This window comes from Pteronotus mesoamericanus, unplaced genomic scaffold, assembly GCF_021234165.1.
Source record: "Pteronotus mesoamericanus isolate MK-2021 breed Mesoamerican mustached bat unplaced genomic scaffold, CSHL_Meso_final contig_557, whole genome shotgun sequence".
Taxonomy (NCBI): Eukaryota; Metazoa; Chordata; class Mammalia; order Chiroptera; family Mormoopidae; genus Pteronotus; species Pteronotus mesoamericanus.
The window spans coordinates 6,672,635-6,695,939 of NW_026555200.1; positions in this window are offsets into that span (position 1 = coordinate 6,672,635).

Sequence of the window (23,305 nt, forward strand, 5' to 3'; positions counted from 1 at the left end):
ACTTGATTTAGCACCTATTCACGCAACAGCTTGCGCTGCTCAGCAGCTCTTCGCTTAGCTCCTGTTGGTCTTTTGTCCCTAAGCAGGTCTGCGGCCCCCACCCCCTCTCGTGACATTTAGTCTATTCTTAGTGCTCAATCAATACCCCTGCCCCGCCCCTGCTTGTTAGCTGATAGGGGCCGATTTGCAACATCCAAAGCTTGGCTTTCTGGCTTCAGAAACCCACCCCTGCTCTGTGCGGGAAGCCTCGCCCTCGCTGCTGCCAGGACACCACAGGTGACCAAGGCTGGGACACGCTGTGGGTCCTCCTGCCTGTCTTTTTGGCCCAAATGTCTCCTTTGCCACAGGGTGGCCTGAAATAAGCCCCCGGCGACAGAGGCAGGGCTCTGCCTTCCTCTTCCCTCCCACTCTCCCGGACAGGGTTCTCACACTTTGGTGGGACTAAGGTCCAGCGCAGGTGCTGTTCGGAATGCTTGTCCCTGTTCCCCCAGAGAGTCCAGTTGTGTCTGGGGAGTCAAGGTCGCCGCACACCCCAGTGCTTGTGGGCAGACGGAGCTGTGGCCCTGCTCCGGGAGACCACGCTCCTGCCAGGTTCGGGCGGGGCCCGAAGTGGAACGCTCCTGGGCTCCTGGGACTTCTTCTCACCTACGGTGTCCTCTGTCTTCCTAGTTTCACATGAAATTGCTGTACCCTGTTTCCTTTTATGTCTCCCTCAGAAATCATCAAAAGCTTGACCCGTTTTGAACAAGCCCCTCTGGGCCCACGGCCTCCGTGCGGGCCAGGCTTCGGCGGTTCCTGTCAGCAGCCGATGGAGCTGAGAGACCCCAGGAGGTTCTGTCACGGGGACCCCACAGCAACTATTGGTAGAAAAAAATGTTAAAACGCGGCTCTGGCCCCAGCCCTCAGCATGGAGCGCGGTCATTTTCCCTGAGAGAGAGTCTGGCTTAGATCACAGTTAGTTATGAAGTATAGCTCAAGAGAAAGGAATGTTTAAATGTTGGCCTTAATTTTATAATTAGAAGCTTGCAAGGAAAAGAGGTCCATGTTTCCACAGTGCATATATGCAAAAGGAGAGTCTGGAAGGACATGCCTGGACCACAGCAGTGTCTACCCCGGGCGATGGTATCGAGTGGGATGGGTGACAAGTGACCTTCTGCTTGAGCCATGTCAGTGCTCTTGTGGAGGTGGCTGATGTTCTACAACGATCAGGTGCTACGTTTGTAAGACAAAATGAGTTTGAAAGCAGCCATCCCCACCCGGCCTTTTAAAATAAAATACCCCCCACACGGGCCCAGCGTCCTGTGCAACAAAGCGGAGAAGCCGGGCCAGGCCGTCTCCCTCGGACGGCCGCTCTCCACGGCTGCCGGGACGCCTTCAGACACGGCGCCCCAGGTCTCCTCATGCTTGGGCCTGGGAGGACCCCATTAAACAGGTCTCGCTGTCCGGGGGGTAGGGGCTTGCTCCGTAATTTATAGGGCAGTAGAATCGAAGACTCTCTCGTGGCTCTGGGCTCTTATTTGAATTTTTGCACAACTTAAAGCGCTGTCGCCCGACATCTGATTTTCCCAGCATCAGTCAGGTGCCTTTTGAACTTGACCGGAACAGAACGTACGGGTCTCTTGCATCACTCACTGCGGCCTGGGTCCATAAGCAGACTTTGGCCGCAAAGGGCTTTGTGTTCCTTTCCACTGGACCAACAAGGGGCGTCAGGACCCACGCCCCCACCTCCACAAATCTCCCCTCTGCCCTCCCACCGGGCCGTTTTCTCTGTCCGCAAGCCCCTCGCTCGCTATTAATTAAACGGCTTTGTTTTCTCCTTCAATGAGCCGGCCTCTTCAAGTGCATCCAACCCCCCTCACTTCCAGCTTCACGGGGACCCAGCATTGCAGTTGCCAACAGACAGACACCTCATTATTTACCCAACTTGAATCGGGACTATTTTTCTCCTTCTTGGACGCTCCCCTGCAAGAGCTCCTCGGTCCTTTCTCCGCTGCACGCAGTTCCTCCCGCCGCGCAAATCCCGCTGACGGCCCCAACACAGCCTACGTTGTTCTCTTTCTTCAAGAGTTTTTTTTTTTTAATCCATTTAACTTGTTTTCCAGCGAGGCGCAGTGGGGCGGACTCCCCCGTCCGGCAGGCACCTGGACAGCAGCGCTGCCTCTTCCAATACGACTCGATTCTTCCATCCGGGCCCCAGTCTGGAGGCGGCCAGCCCGGCAACCCTCAGGTGTGCCCTTGACCTGCGGCGGGACCCTGATGGGTCTTGCCCCTCGGGCCCCAGATGCCCCCTGGGGCTTCCTCCAGGAAAGACCCCTGGAAACATTTGTGAAACCTTCGCTGGCTCCTTTCCAGGCAGAACACAATTCCAGGGGCTGGTGAGAGGGGCCTCTGAAGGCGGCGCCCGCGGAGGTGAAGTCATCTCTCAGGGCCGGAGAGCAGAGGGGAGTCTTTGTTATGGAAGCGACTGGAATTGTCATCTCCTCGTACTTCTAGAGGCGTCATCAGCCTTCAGACGCTGTCATTTATATAAGAATTCTCTGTTGGACAACAAAGAGCATTTGAGGTGTTGGGTGTAAAACTGAGAAAACACTCCCGTCCTGAGACGGGCAGGAGTCCGGCTTCCTCTCCACCGCGGCTGGTCCCCAGCTGTGATGGCCGTGTACGCGGGCCTCCTCCACAGGCCCTGTGCGGGGAAGCCACCACGGGCCCGGCCCTCCAGGGCTGGCCTCCCCCCGTAGCCGCGGGACTGCTGGAGGGACCCGGGACCCAGGCTGGCACACCCCTCAGACCGTCCCATCCAGAAGCTGGCCTTGGGGACATCCTTGCCCTTTGACAAAGTGAAGACATGTGATGAAGTGTCGGCTCCTGTCTACCGTGTGCGAGTCCGCGCTCCCCACGGCCCCTAACAAGGGTCCCGGGCCCTTGAGGAGCAGTCTGACTCCCCTCCCTGGGCCGCCGCACTGGGGCTCAGCCCCGAGTCCAGCGCAGCCCCGCCCCAGCCCGCCCCAGCCTGCTACTCAGCCCTGCAGAGCTGTGCCGTCGCCTGTCCCCTGCCTGTCTCCCTGGGTCGGCAGGGAGCTCGCTGAACTTCAGGAAGGCATGTCACACACCTCTGTGTCCTGAGGCTCACACCAGGGCTTGGCACCTTCTGAAGGTATGAGCTGGCTTTGGACCAGTTTAGCTGCCTTACTTTTTGTCCAGGTATCCTTGCTCTGGGCAACCAGTTCCACGTAAGGACAGGGTGTCCCACCGTCCTTGCCACACTTGGCCAACGTTGTGGCATCTTCTCTCCATCTCACGGTTCTGTGACCTCGATCCGTCAAATCCGACCTAACCATGTCGTCGGCCCTCTCCACGCTTCCTGCAAATACCGTGACGCTCTAATGTCGGATCTTTCTGGAAGGGGGCAATGCTGGGGAACATCTGCTTTGGAAGTAATCAAATCATGATGGATCAAGCCAGCCGCAACCCCCCCACTCTCCCAAGGCCGGCCTCTGTCATTGAATTTCACACCTCCCATGGAGGTGCCACTCCGCGGTGAGAACCCCGGGATGAGATTTTATCTGTTAGTCTCCTCGAATTCCGACACGGGGCCAAGTAAACACAGCCCTGGCTCTGTCCTTTCGTATAAACAAACTCGTAAACGTCCTCCATCCTCAGGAGGCTCACGTTGCCAGCCCAACACAGACTTTCCGACTCACTTTGAAGCCCCATTGCTGCCAACTTTCCAGTTTAAAATGAGGGAAACATCATAAAAGACTTCATTTCCATTGCCCTGTGGAGGTGGATGGAATAGAGGGTGAGTTGGAAGCTATGAACAAAACAAGTTTATAAAAATTCCAAATAAAGCGGCACTTCCGACATTAGCCAGACTTAGAGGCAGAGTTGCCAGGCCTGTGTGGGTCGCTGGGACGGAGCGCCGGGGGCACAGGCTGGGCGGGACGGCAGGAGAAACTGGGGGGCACACGCCCTTAGAGGAGGACACCTCACGGGCACCGTGGGGATCGGAGCCTCCAGAAATGACAACAGAGAGCTGGACGCCCTTAGTGAAGGGGTTCAGGATGTGCCACCCCCAAGCAGGCCCTTTGACACAGTGTTTTGAGCTGTGGTCACCGGAACAGCAGCCAGTGCGGAGGGAGGCTCTCCCTGAGCCCCCTCACCGGCCGGACACAGCCTCCAAGAGAGGCTCGGGGTCGCAGGCCCTCCTGGGGGTCTCACTGACCAGGGGAGACGGCCCCTTACCACACGCAGGGGAGGAGCCCGAAGCCGACCCCACACCCAGACAGACGTTGTCACGGACTGTCCTCGCTTCCCACCTCCTCTCCCAAGGGCCCACCACCTTCCCTGAAAACCACTTCCCCCACCTTCCCGGCCACGATGGCGCACATGCTTTCCAACCTCACCCCCGCGGGGGGCCGGGGTGGGGGGCGCGCGTCCCCTGGGGCGCTCCGCTCACACTGTCACCAGGGAATCAACGCGTGTGCCTCCGCGCCTGTCGCCCTGCCTGCTGCCGCCCTGCGCCTGGGAGGGAGGAGGGAAGCGTGGCCTCCCACGCGAGGCTTCCGGGGCTCTCCGAGCCACGCTTCTAAAAAACACACGTCTAAATGAACTGCCGATGGCCTGTGCACGTCGGCGCCCTGTGATGCACGGCGGCCTACTTGTGCTCAGCTCTTTAGAGACGTCCTGCCCGCGCTGGAAAGAAGGCTCGGCTCCGGCGGTCGAAGCCCACGCACGCCGAAGGCGGGGTCGAGGGCCAGAGGGGCGCAGCCTTCGGGGGCCGGGAGCGAGGCGCCCGGCGGCCCCTGTCGCACCGGCCGGCACGACCGCATTTCTTACCGTTCCCGCCGCAGGTGCCGTCCGCACGTCCGCCGCCTCCTGAGCGTGCGGAACCTCTCTTCGAGGTCCCCGAAAGCAGGTACAGGGCTCAGAAAGGAGAGGCCCTCAGCACCGGGCTCAGCGTGGACGCCGCAGCGGAGAGAACGCGCCTCGGGTCTGCGGCCGAGCGGGCCGCGGTCGGTGGGAAGGGCCCTCCAGGCTCCGCGGAGCCGGAGGCACCGGGGCCGCGTTAGGCGGTGAGCCCCGCGCCGCCTGGTGCGAGGAGGCGGCCGGCAAGCCGCGGGCTCCCACGAGCAGCCTACGAGCGGAGAAGGGGAGCGTGAGGGGTCTCGCGTGGGAGTATTTCATCCCATCGCCTGTCACAAAACAGCCGCAGCACCAAAGCAACTCAGTGTTTCATTACCTGAAGGAAAAAATAGAGTCCTCCTACTCTACCTTAAACAGAAAAAATTTTAAAGTTTTAAAATAAATATGTCAATATATCAAATGGACTAAATAATTAAAGGTGAGACTTTGAATAATATGATTAAGGAAATCTAATATATGTAAAATTATTATATATACATAATATATCATATTTCTGGATTACTAATTACTGGATACTATACATCCTTTTCAAGTATATATAGAACAGGAGTAAAAGTTGACCAACTGTTGGGCTATAAAGAAACCTCTGCATGCAGGTGATGTAACATAGGCCATATTCTCTGACTATAAGGTCATTCATTTAGAAGTTATTTTTTAAGATTTTGTTGACTCATTTTTAAAGAGAGAGGAAGGGAGGGAGAATGAGAGGGAGAGAAACGTCAGTGGGAGAGAGAAACAGCGATCATTTGCTCCTCGGTCGTGCCCTGTCCGGGGGCGGCACCCGCGAGCCAGGCGTGCGCCCTGACCAGACCGGCGCACGTTCTGCTTTGTGGGACAACATCCAACCAACTGAGCCACGCCAGTCAGAGCAGAAGTTATTTTTAAGATAGGTTTTAAAAAAACCCTTTCACAATCCAAACGATATACAAGGAGAAATAAAACTAGAAATGATTAAATATTTAGAATAAGTTATGAAAATGCTACATCTCACAGCTTTTTGCAGTTCAATCAATATTAGCAGAAAAGTCTATTGTCTTAATTGCATGTGTTACAAGGAAAGAATGGTTGAAAGTCTCACAGAGGAAAACAAGCTTCTTCCAAGAGTTGATGAAGAAAAAGAGAAGTTGTCAATAACGGCATTAAGAATCAAAGGCTTGCCCTGGCCAGTGTGGTTCAGGTGGTCAGGCATCGTCCTGTAAAGCAGGGATTCACTGGTTCAATTCCTGGTCAGGGCACATGCCCAGGTTGGAGGTCGGCCCACGGCCGGGGCACACGCAAAAGGCAACCGACTGATCTTTCTCTTTCACATCGATGTTTCTCTCCCCCTCTTTCTCTCTCTGTTACCCTTTCTCTAAAGTTAAATAAATAAAACTAAAAAAAAATCAAAAGGCCCATAATTGCATATAAAATATAAAAATCAGATCATATTATATGAATTGACATTTGCCAGAAAATTTAAATGTTAGATGAACTGGCAATTTTTTGGAAGAATATGAATGAATAAAACTCAAGAACAAATAGAACATATGAATCCACTAGTGGTATTAAAGAGATTGAAGTGATGGTCAAAGAATAGGCAGCCCATCCCTCCACCCTCACTGAAAGCGCAGGCTCAAGGGCGAGTTTCGCCAAGGGCTCGGGAAAGCCATTGCTGTTTATAGAAGCCGTTCCAGAGAGTAACGACAGGGAAGCAAGCCACCTCGTTCTCGTGGCTGGACCTTGATATTGAACTAGGACAAACACAATGTCATAAAAGAAAATAATAGGCTAGTCTCATACATGAATTTGCAAAAACCCTCAATAAAATAAATTGATATATTGAAAAGTTCCAAGAAATACAAGGATTTTTTTTTCAAAATTTTCCATTGAGATGCAATTCCGATACCATAAAACTCACCCATTTAAACTGTATAGTTCAGTTTGAGTGTATTCACAAGGCTGTGCAGCTCTCACCATGGATTCCAGAACGTTCTCCCGACTCCGAAAAGAAAGCCTGCACCGTCAGCATTGCTCCCTATCCCCCCCACCGGCAGGCCCCCTCTACGCTGTGTCTGTGTGGAGCTGTCTGTTCTGAACATTTCATATCGGCAGCATCGTACCATGTGTGGCCTTTTGTGGCTGGCTTCTCTCACTTGCATGGTGTTTCAAAAAATCATCCATGTTGTAGCACGTTGCAGCATGTGTCAGGAGTTCATTCCTTCCTACAGATGAATGATATTTGATTGAATGGTAAACTTAATCTATTTGTTTATTCATCACTTTATGGACACGTGTTTTAATTCTCCTTCTGGCTACTATGGATCATGCTGCTATGAATGTTTGTGTCCTGGTTTTTGTGGGGACATATGTTTTCAATTCTTTTGGTTTTATGCCTGAGAGTGAAATTGATGGGCCATATGGTAACTCTTTATTTAACTTTTGAGGAACTGCCAGACTCCCTTCCAAAGAGGCTGCACCATTTTACATTCTCACTAACAATGCATGAGGTTTCCAGCTTCTCCGTGTTTTTACCAATACTTGTTTTCTTCCATTTAAAAAATTATAGCCATCCTAGTAGATGTGAAGGTGGTGTCACATTGTTCTTTTTTTTGTATTGATTTGCATTTTCCTAATGACTAATGACACTGAGCATCTTTTCATGTGCTTATTGACCATGTACATGTCTTCTTTGCAGAAATGTTTGTTCAGGTCCTTTGTTCATTTTTAAATGGAGTCATTTGTCTTTTTATTATTGAGTTTTACTAAATTTCAGAGCACTGACCCTTATTAGATATAGGCTTTGTAAATTTTTTTCACATTTTTTCAACTGTATTCACTTTCTAGTCTTTTGATGGACAAAAGATTTTTTTTAAAGATTTTATTTATTTATTTTTAGAGAGAGAATCATCGATTGGTTGCCTCTCATATGTGCCTCAACCTGGGAACCCACAATCCAGACAGGTACCCTGACCGGGAATCGAACCAGTGACCTTTTGCTTTGTGGGATGACATCCAACCAACTGAGCCACATCAGTCAGGAGGTCTTTGATAGATTTTGAGCTAATTTTTGTAAATGATGTGAGGTAAGGGTCTAAATTCTTTTTTTCTTTTTTTTTTTTTTTTGTATGTGAATATTAGCGCTCATCATTTGTTGAAGACAAGGTTCTTTCCACGTGGAATAGTCTCGCCACCCTTGCTGAAGGTAAATTGACTGCAGATGTATGTTTTTCTTTTTGGAGTTTCAAGTCTGCTCGGTTGATCTCTGTGTCTACCCTATCCTAGTACCACACTGGCTTGGTGACTGCCGCTCAGTAGTACGTTTTGAAATTGAGACGTGTACGTCCTCTGACTTTGTTCTTATTTTTTAAGATTGTTTTGACTATTCTGGGTCTTTTGAAATTCCATATGGATGTTAGGATAGGGATCTTTTGTAAAAAAAAAAAAAAAAAAAAAAAAGGCAGCTAGAATGTCCTTAGGCATTGTGTTGGATTCTATTCCACACGCAGAAAAAATATGCTTGAAGAAGGAAAGCAGACTAAAGACATTTAAAGACAAATAGAAGCCCGAGATGATTTCACATAAGCAGATTCACTTTAAGGGAAATTCTAAAGAGAATTCTTTACATAGAAGGGCAATTACTTTAGAGGGATACACAGAGACACAGGAAGGACTGGAGAGACACAGAAGAAGTTAAAGAGGCGGGTAAATATAAAAGGATATTGATTATATAAAATAAATAATGGTACATTATTAGGGGAATATAGAGAGATGTGTGGAAATAGAGAGAGAATTGAAACATATGACAAGGTGAGAAAAGGGTCCACACGGTTGAAGTGCTGGGAGTCCTCACGCTGTTGGTCTCCCTGGCTTCTGGCACCACAGCCGGATGTCAACAGGAGAGGTGGCAGAGCCAGACGGGGTCCCCCGTGGCGGGGACAGGAATCCATGTCAGCCTCTCACTACCTCCCAGACTCCAGTTTGTTTTTATGTTCACCTAAGGACATTTTTTCATTGCTTTCAGAGAGAGAGAGAGGAAGGGAGGGAGGGGGAAAGAGAAATATCGATATGAGAGAAAAACATCAATTGGTTGCCCTCTTGTATGCATCCGACCAGGGATCAAACCTGCAACCTGGGCATGTGCCCTGACAGGGAATCGAACCTACCGCCCTTCAGTCTGTGGGATGATGCTCCAAACTGAGCCACACCAGCCAGGCCAAGACTCCAATTCTGAGCATGGGATACCTGGCAGAAGGGCCTGGAACCCTTCGACGTGGAGCTGAAAGTGTGCCTGTCCTAGGCGCTGGGGAGACTGAAGAAGGGGACCCGGCAGCGCCCGGCTGGTGCCCCGAGCCCACAGGGTGAGTCAGCGCATGAGTGACAAGCTGTGTCAGCTGCAGCAGCCCCTCGAGCCCTGCTGCGATCTCGGAACGCACAGGAAATCGCGCTGCTGCCTTACCTCTGCTTTCTAAATCTGGCACCGAACGTCTCTTGTAACCCACGCTAATCCATGCTGTGCACGGAAGAAAATTCGAGCAGTAGCTCCATCGTGGCGAGGCTGGCTGAGTTGGCAGGGTTGGCTTTACGTCGAAACTCATTACAGATGCGGAGAAACATTTCCTAAGGAAAAAAGGGTGCTCCATCAGGAACCTAAAACATGCTAAATTTTAATAGAGTCAATACTACAATCTCAAAATGGATGGAGCAAAAATGGACAGAATTACAAGGAGAAATAAGCAAACCCACATTTATAGTAGGAGATTTTACCTTCTCTCGATAACTAATAGAACAAGAAGATAAAACCATCATTAAGGATATAGAAGGTTTTAGTGATATAATTAACAAATTTGATTTAATTGATTATAGATTAACAAAAATTGTCTATACCTTAAAAACAAGTCTTAACACGTTTCAAAGTGTCCAACTATACAATGTTCTCTGAAAAAAGTAATATGAAACTAGAAATTCATAGCAGGAGATAAATAGAAAATTCTTGCCAAGTTCACTTTAGTCAAAGAAGAAAACTTATTAGAAACAAATTAGAAACTATTTTGAAAATGAAACGAATACCCCACATAGTAAGACATACAGGATGCAGTTGTAGGAGAAAGAACTCGATCTTCAGTGCACAGTGGGAAAAAAAATCACTATAGGGCTCAAAATAAATCATCTAAATATTCAGCTAAAAAATTAGGGAAAGAATGGAATATTAAGCCCAAAGCAAGTAAAAGGAGAGAAATAATCAGTATAAGAGCCAACACAAATGAAGTAGAAAACAAAAGTGAAGAAGAATCAGCAAAGCTCAAACTGGTGCTTTGTGAAGATCCTCGGAAGAGTTACCGAGACAAAGGAGGGACGTCAAAGCAAGCAGGGTCCGAAGGGAACGCAAAGACGTCCGGACACTTCCGACGGATGTTAAAAAGACGATAAAATAGCCTTGACCAGTGTGGCTCACGTGGTTGGGTGTTGCTCCACAGACGAAAATGTCTCGGGTTGAATTCCTGGTTCGGGCACGCGCCTGGGCTCCGGGTTCGGTCCCTGGTCAGGGGCATGAACTAGAGGCAACTGATCGATGGCTCACACATCAATGTTTCTCCCTCTCTTCCTCCCTCTCTAAAAATAAACAAGTAAAATCTTTTCTAAAAAGATGATAAAATATACATAATGTTATGCTAATAAACTTGAAAATTATGATAAAAATTCCTGGAAGAATACAACATAAGCAAAAATAAATTTAGAGTTTGTAAATCTCTAGTTTGTAAAGTTGTCAGGCCAGCCCAAATTGATCTGTGGATTCAATGTAATCCCAAGACAAATCTCAGCAGAAGAGTGTGTGTGTTTGAGAATGTGCATGTGTAAGTTCAAAAACAAGTTTACAAATGTATATAAAATGCAAAACTCTAAGAATATCCAAGATAGCCCCCGGGGCAGGGGAAGTTGGCAGGGACTCTATCGGGTGTCAGGACAGGCTGCCTTGTGCATGTCTTTGGGGGGTGTCTTCCCTTGTCTTAGGGGTAGGCTCTCCTGAGTGTGCCTGAGCATATTTTCATGGGGCTATAAGCCATTTGCTTTTTTATTTTGTAAATTGTGTGTTCATATCTCTGGCCCATTCTTCTATGAGGATAGTGCCCATTTTATTTTTAGAAGTTCCTTACACATTAGGTATTAAGTTGGACCATATGAAATTGCTATTTTGTTAGGTTAAAAATGGTCAAAATACCAGCAACTTCAGATGGCTCGGCCTAATGTACTACTCTGTTTTGCCTGCAAAAATAATTGCCAGTGTTTTCCCCACTTTGTTGTTCGTGTTTTTAGTTAGCTGATGGTGCTTTGGGGCATGCAAATATTATATTTTTATGTAAACAGACCAGCTAGCCCTTTTCCTTATTCTTTCTGGGATTTGAGTCATAGGAGCATTTCTTGGCTATATAACTCCTAAGTAATACAGGAATTTCCCCATGTTTTCTTTATTTTACATCGAAATTTGTGATCCATTTGGAATACATTTTGGTGGGATATAAGGATGGGCTCAGTTATATATTTTTGTATGCCTTCCAGGGATCTCAATATCACATTAAATTTTTCCACTGATTTGAGATGTCACCTTCATCTGTACTAAATTTCTACATTTAGTTGGGTCTGTTTTGGGGTTTTCTATTTTTCAATTTGTCTGTCTACTTATGCGCAGCCTGATACCATATTGTTTGACTCACACGTGCTTTACAGTGCGCTTTACTCTCTGGATATGCCAGGCACCCCCACCCCTAACACTGCACTTCCGTGTGTGTGTGTGTCGGGGGCGGGGTTTCCTGGCTATCCTTTGCTTGTATATTCCTCTCACTGACCTTTAAAATTAACGTGTCCAGTTCTGGAAACAAGCATGATGACATTGTCATTGGGATTGTGCTATAAATTAATTTGGGGGGGGATTGGGTTTTTTATTTCTTTTCCAGCCAGTTTTTTTTTTTTTTTTAAGATTTTATTTATTTTTTTTTAGAGAGAAGGGAAGGGAGGGAGAAAGGGGAGAAAAACATTGATGTGCGAGAGAAACATTGACTGACTGCCTCTTGCACGCCCACAGCCAGGGACCTGGCCCACAACCTGGGCAGGTGCCCCGACCGGGAACCAAACTGGTGACCTTTCAGTTCACAGGCTGGCGCTCCACTCATGGAGCCGCGCCAGCCGGGGCTCCAGTCAGTTTTGATAAGTTGTTATTTTTGTTTAGAAATTTACCCATTTAATGTCAGTATTCATCTTCATTGGCATAAAGTGTATGTAACATTCTTACTCTGTTTTACATTTCTTCTGAGTTAGTACTTTTGTCCTTTCTCCATTCTTAGTGTTATTTTTTTCCCTCTTCTCTTTTTCCCCATGAGCAATCTTTACGGATGGTTGTCAATTTTCTTTGAATTTGAAAAGATAAACTTTGTCCTCTCTGGTGCATTTGTCTTCCATTTTATGTTGGGTATTAAACGCGTTCATTTTCACCTTTTCTTTTTTGCTGATACAGGTGTCATATGTTATTATTTTCCTCCACGTTTTAGCTGTCACAGGCATTTTGATGCTTTGTATTTTCATCATTGTTACTTCCAAGACATTCTGCAGTTCCCTTTTATATTTCTGCATTGACTTGAGGTGTTAGAAATTTTAAGTTTCCAGGTGAAAGGTCTTCATTTTTTGTCATTAGTTTCTAGTTGGATCGTGTGACGGTCACTTCACAGACGAGGCTTAGAGAGGGCACGGCCGTGCCCAAGGCCCCGCACTTGGTACGAGGCGCGGCTGCGCTGGCAGCTGCGAGTGCATTTGCCGCCCGCTGTGCGCCCTGCCCCCGTGGTCCCCAGGCAGGCGCGCGCTCTGCTCATTCCCGGCCCCGTGCAGCGGGTGTCGTGGGGCGACAGGGAGGCTCCCCTGATAAAACCGTCATGGAACGTGAAGATTTAATTCCCGCGGGTAGGAAATTAAAATATTAGAAATAATAATTAAGGGGGGGGGCGTTGAAATGAACTCAGGTTACTCTGGACCGGGTTCTCTCAGAAGCAGAGCCCGAGGCAGGCTCGCGCGAAGGCGGCCTGGTCGGGAGCGTGGGCCCGGCACGCGGGGCCGGGGGAGCGGGGCGGGACTCGGAGGGGCCGGCACGGGAGGGAGGTGAGCCGACTCGGAGACGTGCACCGCGTGGGCCAGGCGGCTCCATTCGGTGGGACCCTCGGCGGGGCCTTGGGAAGCCAGTGGCAGAGTGGTGGTTCTGGGGAAAGATGGGCAGAGAATGTGTCACTGGCTCCTGTCCGCCATCGCTCGGGGGGGCCCCGGGCTCTATCCGCCCACACCTCTGGGCTGGGCAGGGGTCCTCGCTGCCGCGCCCTTGGTAGCACTTGCTACCAGAGACGCCCCACGTGGACTTGGGACAGGCTGCCCCCGCGCCCGGCCGGCCTGACAGGGGTCTGCTCGGAGCTGACCAGAGCAGCGGGGGGTGGGGGGGCTCAGGGCGCAGCCGGAGGCGTCTGATACAAGCACCTACGCTGGCGAAACCACACTCGATGTGAATCATCAAAATGGTGGATCTACTGAAGATGACGGATCCTGCTCTGCAATGAATGACCCATGATTCTAGTAGAAATGGGGAGCTTAGACGTTCATTCTGACCGGGGAATATGTCATATTTAACTAAACTGTCTTCGTTCTTGTAGATGGTTGCTTTTGCGCGTGTGCACGTCAGGGCTGAGACATTCAGCAGTGAAGGCCTGGGTGTAAGTGAAGGAAGGATAAAAGGAAAGGATTAAAATCTGTCCTGACAGAGGACTTGAAACATGGGAACAAAGTTAGCGTTGTTTCTATAAGCATGTTTGTTTCCTTCTAAACTAGTTTATCCTTTAAATGATATGGGGAGACCCACGTAAACAGAGGACTCGATGACATTTTTGTACATTTCAAATAGAGTCTCTGTTTCTATAAGCCTATCCTAAATCCATGGTTATTCTAACTTTCCAATTCTGGGCTCATGTTGAACAAATCTGTCCCTATCTCTCGGGCATTTAAGACTCATTTGTCCTGTTACTGCAGACAACAAGATGAACAACATCCAGCCAGCAGCTTCATCCACGCTCCACCGACGCTCGCTTCCTGCTCTTCACCCAGAGACTTGCTGCCACCTGCCTAGTCCGCCCCAAGAAGCCAACGGCTGGGGGCGTTTCGCCCTCAACGAAAGGGCGAGCGCTGTGTTGGCCTCTCCCTGCCCCGGGCGCTGAGCCACGGCAACCGGCTCTCGGCCGCGGGGCGGAGCCGCCCTGCAAGGCGCCGCGGGTGCCCGCATGGGGTCCCGGGAACGCCTGCCGCCCCAGGGACAAGCAGAGCATCGTCCTCAGTTTCAGCTTGAACAATTCAGGTCCTTCCCTGTTTCAGGAGATGACACAACTCAGAGCCTTTCTGGGGAAAACGCCCGGGCTGCAAAATACAGGCTTAACTTCACGAACATGCGTGGGCCCCAGAGTGTGTTTACAAGCAGACGGAAGGTTCTCTTCTCCCTGCCTCGTCTCCCTGTGGAAAATGACAGAAGATTTAACTGGAGACATCGCTCTGAGGAAAAATGTCCTTTCTTTTTTATTATCAGTAGTACTACAATAATCACTTGTCAAGAACTTGGTTCTCCATGGAAACCGAATGAGTACATGAGATGCGCAGAGGAGAAAATGGAAGGCCCCGGCTGCACCTGCCCTGCAGCCCCGAACTCGGACCAGCCCGGGTGAGAGGAGGCCGCGGGAGCCCCGCCCCCGCCCTGCCGCCAGTCACCCCGTTAGCTTCATCCAGAGGTCAAACGAGCACAACCAACCTCCAAACAGCCCTGCGGGTGACTGTCCTCGAAGTGGCAGGATGGCAGGGCCTCTTTAAGTCTCCGGGTGACACTCGCTCATTGACTCATCTGTGTCACAGTTCGCATGACTAAGGCTTTCCTGGATTAACTCAGATAGCGCTAAATTGCCCGGCGAGGAGGAGCAATTTTCATTTATAGAAAATTATTATGGACCATAAAACTCTTTCCCCGTGACGCTCACCAATTACTGGTGGCCCCGGCTGGCGGTCACATCCTTCCTGCACGGCCCCCGTGAGGCGGGCAGCCAGCCTCCCCCACCCTGCGCGGGGCCGGCGCCTCTCGCAGGCTCTCTGAACGTAGCAAAAAGTCTCTTTTTGTCACATTAGTGAATGATGCCTGTCACTCGGAAAAAATGCATGCATTCGTATAAAAGGTCTAAATAAATTTTTTAAAAAATCAGAATTTGACTCTATGAACGAGGATGTGTTGATTCTCACCGTCACTCTCCCCTAGACCTTGTACCGCAGAAAGAAAGCATTTTTTTTTTTCTTTTCTGCGCTGCGTTCTGGGAGACACACTGAAACGATTATGTGACCACACCAGTGAAAACACCCTCGTTTCTTTCCTCACAGGGACTTGGAGAAACTCAGCTGTCTGCTTTCTGGAAACCTGTGCCTGGTTTGCCCTGTGACCCGGGCCGACATCTCCCAGCCACCAAGACTGGGGTGTCCCCCGTCCCCTCCGGCGGCACCCCGTCCTGTCTAACAGGTGCCCAACCCCCAAGCGCCGAGCTGCCCTCCTACCCTCTCAGTTTAGCGGGGGACCCGCGTTCCCGTCCCGCACAGAAAACGTCAGCCCGCGGAACCCCGTGCAGCAGGCCGCTGAGCCGCCCGCCTCCCTGGATTTTCCCCGGTCTCTGCCCCACCTTTCCCACAGACATCAAGGCTGTTTGGATGTCACTGAGATCGGAAACAGATACAGGAGGAGAGAGAAGATGGAAAGTCGACGAGAATCATAATGTCAAAAGCGAAATTGTAAAACGCTCTTCAGAAATTTAGTAGCAATGCTCCATAATGTGGGAAGGGGACCCTTTAATGTCACTGCCTGATAGAGGGATCGCCCAGTCAACTGGCAAGAGCAGGTGACTCAAATGTGCCACATGTGGCCTCCCGAACCCAGCAGTCTTCCAAGCGTGTGCCTCCTTCTCACCTGACGGCAGGGGAGCCCACGGGCGGTAGCTGTCCTCTGCTGCGGAGGGGCAGTTCCGGCGCAGCCCGGCCCACCAGACCCCCCGGAAGGTCACGGACCCGTGCCCCTCACAGGACCCCGTCTTCCACCGTCAGCCACAGAGGTTTCTCACCTGTTCCCTATGGCACCTGCCCCCTCCGACAGGCATTGTCTGAGCCAGGACGTTTTTGGTTACGCCTGTTCACTCCCCACCCCAAACCAGCCACGAGTCCAAGGTGAACAGTACTTTGCAAAGGTACAAGGAGTATATCACAAAGCACATTTACCAAAAGAAAAAAACTGGAACCGCATTGTGAGCAAGGAGAAAAATCGGCTTCGTTATTTTGCAGTCACAGACCTGAAACCCGCACGCCTCCTGTTTATGGGGCCTTTGAGAAGCCTTTTGTTCTGTCCCATTGACTCGAGTTAACGAGGGTAATGAACTTGGATGCTGCCAAGGACGACCGCCTGGGCAGCTCTTCCATGTTCCCGACTTTCTTTTCACGGGGTCTATTTCCTGGTGGCAATAACATTTGTTGACTCTGAAAACGAGAGAAGACACTTTCGTGGCAGGGTGTCGCCATGGCGCTCCGCGCCCCGCGCCCACGAAGCCAAGACACCCCCTGCGCGCGAGGGCTGGGCAGCACCGGGAAGGCAGCTGAGTCCAACAGAAGCAACGTTCACTTAGAGAAAAGGGAAAGGGACAGATTTATTCCCGTCCCACTTGCTCTCCGGGACGCGGTTTCATCAGAATGCAGAGGGTAACCGCCCCAGAACAGAAGCTGCCACTGCACTGAGTATTGGGTCTGCGTTTTGAGTTTGGGAACATAAACTCCTATTATGCGATTCTGGCAGGCAATACACCCGCGTTTTTTTCAAGTTTTAATATTTAACCTACGAAGTTATAGTTCCTTCTTCTTGAAGTAATTAAAGTTTTCGTGAATGATTATATGTTAAACGTTTTTTAATTTCCACAAGGAGACTATTCATATCCTACAAATCACATAAGAAATGTTCTCCTGGGGACATGGGGGGCGAAATTTCAAATACAGGCTCCGTGTTGAAGCCATTGTACAAGCACCGCACACCACCATCCCCCCCCCGCAGGCCCCAGGGAAAGATGCCTATCATCTGCTGTATCCTCCGTCCACATTTGCCGAGGGCAAGTGGTGACGGTCTTGTTTGCTTTCTGATTTTACAAAAGTTGTCATGCAAGGAGTTTTACGATGTTAATTTTTATGATGAATATCTTTTTAGAGATTGTAATAAACACCAATAAACCTGTTAAGTTTTCTGCTTAAGTCTTTTTAAAAAAGGCTTTTGCTAGAAGGCTCCAAGCTCCTTTAAAAGTCCCAAGGACATTGGTTTCTAAAGTAGTTTATATCTGAGGCAATAAATAACGTTTCTAGGGAAAACATTGGAGCATGGATATAAATCTCAAGCAGTACCTAGCAGCGGATAACATTTGTAAGAAGCGAGACGTGCTGCTTCTTATTTGGGAAGAAAGCAGAAAATCCCTCCCTTTAGACTAGAAACGCCGCCACGTAGTCCTTCCCCATTTTGTGGGACGACATGCTATAATTCTTCTCACTTTTGGCTCCTTTCTTATGTTGGAAAAAGAGTTAGGAAGGCCAGAAAGGAAAATTGATGTCTTTTCTCTGATTAGTTGGGGGCCATTTGAGAAGAATATTCTTACTGAGAAAGAAAAGCTACTGGCTGGTTAAAGAAGCCGCAAGGAATGGGTGCTCGTAGCAACGAAATCCCCTGAAGCGGCCAGGGGAGCACAGAGCAGAGAGGCTGCTCGGGACTCACCGAGATAAAGTGACGGAAAGAAGTTAGGGTGGACACGGAGAAACCGCATTTGAAATTTGTTTTAAAATCTGTTGAAATAGTTAAAAAAAAATTTTTTCTGGAAAAAAGTTTTTTATTCTCACCAGAGTTCATTGATTTTAGAGAGAGAGGAAGGGAGGGGGAGGGAGCGGGACAGAGAGAGGGGAAAAGAGAAGGAAACGTTGACTGGTTGTCTCCCGCCCACACCCGGACCGAGGATCGAACCCAAACCTTTTGGTGTACGGGATGCTGTCCCAACCAACTGAGCCACCGGGCCAGGGATGGGGAAAAAAATGTTTTTAGTAGTTAAAAAGATATGTAACAAAAGATAACACATTTAAAAAAATGTGTACAAAACCCTAACATGAAGTTTATTTTAGCAGGAGATGAAAGCAAAACATAAAATTCTGTGGAATACAGCAATTATTGGCCAATTTGTTTCACACCTGCCAGTGTGGACGTTCTTCTGGGCAGCGATCGCGGCGCCGAACAGGACAACGCGGGAAAGCCCGCCGCTGCTCGGTTTGCCTGCGCTGGCTACAAGGGCGCTCGGCAGGCGTTTTGAATGGGCGTCGAGGGCTGCACCTTTCGCACGAGTGAAGGGCACGGTCTAGAATTTTCCCCTTGACTTCTAGAACCCAGGAATAGGTTTTCCTTATTCATGAGTTTCTGAAATGTCAGCACTAAATAAGACAAGGTCCTCTCGGGTAGCAAAGGCAGCCTTCTAGCCTGAGCGATGTGTGCATTTTCAGTACTGTGAGACCACATTCTTATTTACTGTGATTTTCTCTTCTTCTCCTAACCTGTAGAAATCATCATTTTTAAACCAAATTTGCCTACACTTGTGTCCTATGGACTGCAGGCAGGGTGAAATAATCATGTCTGGACAGCTCTTTACAAAGAGACAACAGAAGTTAAACTATTGCCCTTTAAAACGGTGAAAAGGACAGGATACTTGCCTTCTAAAATGCATTTAAAAACATGTCAAGCCCTGGCCGGGTGACTCAGTCGGTTGGAGCATCGTCCCCTACCCCAAAGGCTGTGGGTTCAATTCCCGGTCAGGGCACACGTCGGGGTTGCAGGTTTGGTCCCTGGTGGGGACGTGCGTGAGAGGTAACAGATTGATGTTTCTCTCTCTTTCCCTTCCTCCCTCTCTAAAAACAATAGAAACATACCCTCAGGTGAGGACAGAGCCTGCCCCATGGTGTGCAGGGGTTTCCCGGGACCAGGCTGGTTGCGTGCGGCTCATGGCTTGGAAACCGCGGGCAGAGCTCAGGACTAAGCAAAGCTTCTCCTCCCTTCTGACGGCCCCAGCCAGGCCAGAGCCTGCAGGAAGCCCTCCCTCCGTCTGCGTCGGCGGCCCGGACGGACAGCGTGGGAGCCCGAAGCGCAAGGTTTCTTAGGCCAGGGCTGCTGGCCCTGCTGCTCCTTGAAATTTCACGGATGTGGAGGCTCAGCTTTGACGTCTCATGTTCGAGGAAGCCGCTCGCCTGCAGCTGGGTGGCACCATGGCTGCGTCTCCATGGGGTGCTTTCTTGGGAAAGGAGCTGCACTCCATTTTCAAGTTCTGTTAGGTTGTAGCTCTCGTTCCTGTAACATATTGCTCTTATCTTTCCTCCATTTGCTTATTTTCGTTTTCTAAGTCCTAGTGCTTTGTCATTCCCTGCATTAATGCTGGCTCGAGTAGCGGAAACATGTATTTCTTATAAAGCTAAGAAAAGTATTGAGGTCTCTTTTTTATCACTTATTAAATCAAACTCCTGAATTATTCCCCCTGCCCCAAATTGTTTACTTCCCTTTCTCAGTTTATCAACATGAACATTCAGGGCTGGCTACAATTTCCAAAGCCTTTTGCAGCACTTTCGGACCCAAATATCCTTCCAGTTTTCATTATTTCTACTCCTGCTTTTTTAGGTTATTTGATTCTCTTTGCTGGCCACTCGATACCTGGCAGAAAACACGCACAAGTGATGTGCTTGGCGGGCATCCTGACCCCAAACAATTGAAAACTCCAGACTGTTAACCAGGAATCTCTTCGTGTGTTTTTAGAAATAGATTGTCAGAGACACCAACTTGGTATATGAAGGTCCATTGGATGGATTTGAAAGAGCCATAAAAGAAGTGTGGCTAAAAACGTCTGCATTTGTAGTACCCTAGAAACAACCTCGCCAACTTCTAAAATTTAAGAGCAAGTGTTTTAGATGTCAAGGTAAAACCGGGAGGGGAACATAGTTTTATGAAATCCCGTCAAGGAACACACGTGCGGACAGGTTGGAACCCGCGGCGCAGACTGTCCCACACGCGACCCTGTCCGGCTGTCCTTTACCCGTGGGCCGGCGCTCGGACTCTGATGGTTTTCCATGCTCACGGACAGCGCTACCCAGCGCGCATGGTGCCCACGGGCTGAGGAGGGACAGTTTCTCCCGGCGTCACCACAGAGGAACCCCGGGGTGAAGGGAAGGGGGTTTTTAACTTGATAGCTGTTCTGCCCCCCAACCCCCCGCCCCCGGCGGTCCTGAGGACAGGGCACCGCAGTGTCCCCGCTCTGCTGGTCCCCCACGTCCTCACAGGCACTGGGCCCGGCCACGCCTAGATTTCTGCACCTCGGAGCTCCGGGTTGGTATTTGATTGGTGGAGTTTCTCTGGTCACCAGGTGCCGGGCGAGGCAGTCGGAGAGGGACGTCCTCCGCTCAGAGCTCCTGCTGAGCGAAGGGATGACTTCGGGAGGCCAGTTGATGTGGGGGTCGCTGAATTCTCCCCTCTTCCAGCCCAACACTCCTTCCCCCCGACGCCGCCCACCCCCTCCGTGACGGCCACCCTCTCCTTGTATTCCAGAACAGCCAAAGCTCACCGGGGAGGTAGAGCGGGCTGCTCCTTGTTGGGGAGAGTCCCCAAGACCCCTAAGTGGATGCATATCAAGCTTCTCTGAGGGGAGTGGACCCGGGGGCGACTCGGGCACCAGAGGCCAAGATGCCAGTGTCTGGGAATGGCAGGAGCAGAGCAGGCTGGGCGAGGGTGTCCTGCGTGTCCAGGCGTGGCCCTCAGATTGGAGGGGCTGCCTTCAATGCTCCCGTCTTGGGACTCAGACGGGATGAGAGTCAAGAGCCTCAAGGATGAAGGGCATTCGCTTGCCCGCCTGCCTGGCAGAGCGCAGGCTTGGAGTCAAACCTGACTGAACAGGAGGAAGGAAATGGATGTTTCCATGCTGTATGTGTGGGTAAGACTCACGTGGTAGCCCAGCAGTCTTGATGCGCTGTACAATGCGTGTCCTGCAGAGGGACCCAGCGCCTCGGAGCCCCAGCACTCAGCTCGGCCCCAAGACGGGGGGGGGGCGGGGGGGGGGGGCCTGACGGGGGCAGGGTCTCTGAAGGGCAAGGAGAAATTGGATCCAAGGTCAAGTTAAGGAAATTGGGCTTCACCTGGGGAGTAATAAATGGGGATATTTCAAAGGGTTGCTTAAGGATCATGACATGTGTAGATTCGCTCTTGAAATACTATCCAGGCTGCGGTGTGGACAATGGATTGGAGGGTGGGAGACTGGAGTGAGCCAAGGAGACTTGGCATGGAAGCAGGTGACAAATGATGGTGACCCAGGCGGTGGGGATGGCGGTGGGGACGGCGGCGGGGACGGGTGTGTGTGAGAGGGTTAGGAAGGGAGGCGCAGAGCCCGCTGCTGCCCCGGGAGGGGGTTGAGGCAGGGAAGCCAGGCAACAGGGGGGAGGGACTCGGGGAAGGGCCGGCGTGGCAGGGAGGGGCGAGCTCTGCTCGGGCACGCTCCCTTCTGCAGCCGCGACTGCGGGGGCCGGCTGGAAGCGGGGGCCCTGTCTGCGGCTCAGGTGCGGGACCGGGCACTGGCCACGCATCTTCTGGGGGCCACCGGGCTATGAGGGTGAGAAGGACAGCCGTAGTGGTAATGACATTGCCCAAGGAGAGTGAGAAGAAATGGTGGTTTATGCGATTTTAAAATATAATAGTTTTCCACTCGAGCTGGCTGGCTCTGCCTCTTTATTGCCATCCCAGCCGCGGCCCTTCCAACCCTTTCCCCAACTTCCGCTTTCATTCCCTGTATGAACGGCCACCACCAAAGCCAAGCCCTCTCTCCAGCGTCAGGGACATCATTAGAAGCCCTAGAAAAGCCGAGTCACGAGCTGAACCGGCCACCTGCGCCGCGGTTGTGACTTTCCAGCTGCATGTTGTTTCAATAATGAGGCTCTTAGCTCACGGCGAGCTTATAAAGTTCCTAATTAAATGAGAATGGGAAAGTACGCTTACTATTTATTTCTAAGCAGACAGCCGCTGATAATGAAGCGAGGCACAGTTACGGCCTGTGCCGACAGGATCTCGTGTCCCATCTCCTGTCCCATCTGGGCTCTCCTGGGACGGCCCGAAAGACGTGGGATCGACTGTTTTTACAGAACTTGCATATTCAAAGGGTGTTTTCCTCTTCAAAGCTGGAGGATTAGTCACTGATTATGCCCTTTGAAAGGACAGAATTGAAGCTGCTTTTTTGGGGGGTGAGACACTCCGGTGAGTATCTGCCTCAGGGGTTGGTGAATCTCCTTTGAGGAGGAGGAGGGGGCTTGAGTTTTGGAATCCGCCAAGTCATTTGGAGCCAAGTTTGGTGAGTAAGAGGAAAGACTGGGCCAAGTGATATCAGATCAACAAGCGCGTCCGCCTTCACCCCCCCCAGACCCCCCCGCCACCGGGTCCACCCGCTCACAGGCGCCCCCGCCTCGCAGCCCGAAAACCAGCTTCGTCCCATATTATTTGAACACGCTGTGTCCCCGCTCCTTGTACACACTCGCGCCACAATTCAGCCCTGAGAGAAGGCAGTCTTGTTCTCTGACATGCGCCCCAGAACCTTCCATTGCCTCCCTCTCCCTGCATCGTCCCAGTGCAGGGGACGCCGCCTCCCGAGGAGGTTGCTGGGTCCCTCGTCCCTTCGTCCCCTCCTCATCCTGTGGCACAGCCTTCTTCCCACAGGGCAGGCGCTGCCAGTTCCCTGCTGAGCGCCCTCCACAGCTCTCGTCACCTGCTGGCACCCAGACCAGTGCCCGGGAGAGCCCCTCCTGGACCTCGCACGCTTCCTCTAGGTTCCTTGAACGTGCCCAGGTTTTTGCCTCCTTGGAGCCCCTGCGCAGGCTGTCTTCTCAGCCCTGCAACCTTCTTTGTGTGCCTGGCTCCTACGCACTGGTATTACTTTCCTACTAATAACAAGTTACTGCAAACCGGGCGGCTTAAAACAACAGAAATGTATTCTCTCACAGTTCTGGAGGCCAGAGGGTCAACGTTAAGGTGTTGGCAGGGCCATGTTCCCGCTGAAACCCACAGGGGAGGGTCCTCCCCGCCTCCTCCAGGGTGGGGTTGCCCGCATTCCTTGGCTTGTGGCTGCATCACTCTGGTCTCTGCCTGCACCTTCACGTGGCCTTCTCCTCTGTGTTAGCTCTCGCTTCTTCTAAGGATACTGATCACGCCGGATTTAGGGCTCACCCAAGTCCAGTATGACCTCTTCTTAACTAACTACATCTGCAATGATCTGACTGC